Genomic DNA, 1,558 nt, shown 5'->3' with positions numbered 1-1,558 from the left:
TTTGAAAGTCTTGTTGTTTTTGTGTTTAATCCTAAACTGAATTGTACTGTAACTTAAATTGTTAGTCTTAAATATGCTTTATTTTTCAAAAGTAATAGTGGATTCTTTTGTTGGGTATTTATAGTTGTACCTCCGTTGTGTGTCATGACTTATTAAATGAGCAAGCATTCTTCAGTTACATAGATGAATTCTACTAGTTTTGCATCACCCACATTACCATCACACAGAAAAACAGGGTAACATGGGGATAGCAGAATCGGGGGACTCCCACACAGAGCCCCTGACATGGGGGAAAGGGGAGCCACTGGAGCTACTGGCATGGAGGGGGAAGGGGACATAGAGCTCCCAGCATGTGGCAGAGGAGGAAATGAGGGATACACAGAGTCCCAAGCATGAGGGATGGGGTGAGGGAAGTTGCATGGAGTGCCTGAAATAGAGGAGGATGGGAGGGTGACACACAGGGGACTTGTGATAGTGCAAAGTGAAGGGATGCAAGGAGCTCCTAGTGTGGAAAGTGGGATTGGCCTACGGAAGCTATAAAGTGTATGACCCCCCTAGTTATTATTTTTATTACTGTTGCACCTATGAACCCTGGTCATTGACCTGAACCCCATTGTGCTAGGTACAAAAAGATGCTCCCTGCTCCAAAGAGCTTACAATGTAAGAATAAGAGAAGAGACAACAGCTAGATGCTGATAGATGGGGGAGTGCAAAAGAAGAAATGATACAGTGGTATCATGACACTTTGGTACCTATTTTGTTTCAATATCTCAGGGCCTGTTCTTGGTGCTTTCATTCCAGCACCACAAGGGTTTGTTACCTGCCATCATTTAAGTGCTTCCCTACCTGTCAATGCTTTAAAGCTTTTCTCTGCCTTGGTGTTGCTGGTTCATTTTCTGCTGGTTTTTCTTGGTGCTTTAGCACTACCATTGCTCTCAGCTGACACTGGTGCCAAAGGTTTTTTTAGGTGCCTCAACAATTTAGAGCTAGTTACTTAGCACTTCCATATCTGCTGTATTGTTTCTGTTTTGGGGGGCTGGCACCTCTTGGTCCTTGCTTGTCTGTTGGCCTAGTATTTCAGTACACTGGCTTTCTTTTCCCCCCCCTTTGCTTGATGTATGATATCAAAGGAGGAAGAAAGACCTCTTAGCAAGTCCAAATCATGTCAGCGTGGCAGAACAGTATCAAAGATGGATAAGCATCATGGTAACATCTGCCTCAAAGTCTACCACATTGTGCAGAAATCCCAGTTATGTTTGCAAATGTAAAACCTAGCATCTAAGAAATAGGATGCAATTCTAAGCTCTTCTTCAGTTATCCTAAGAAACTCTTGTAAGCATGGCATTAATCAGGTTTCAAATGATAAACCTACAAAGCAAAAGCCTGAGTCAACAAAAGCCTGGAGAACGAAGGGACTTTGGAATGCTAAAGCCTGACTTTCAGGCACCTAGCCACCCAGTGGAATTCATAAACCCTGAGTTAGGTGCCTAGGCTCCCTATACAATGCCTGGGGTGAGAGAGGCATATGAGAACAGGATCCACATAAGCCAGCAAGCTA

Source organism: Chrysemys picta, chromosome 6 (genome assembly GCF_011386835.1).
Source record: "Chrysemys picta bellii isolate R12L10 chromosome 6, ASM1138683v2, whole genome shotgun sequence".
Taxonomy (NCBI): domain Eukaryota; kingdom Metazoa; phylum Chordata; order Testudines; family Emydidae; genus Chrysemys; species Chrysemys picta.
This window is presented reverse-complemented; position numbering follows the sequence as displayed.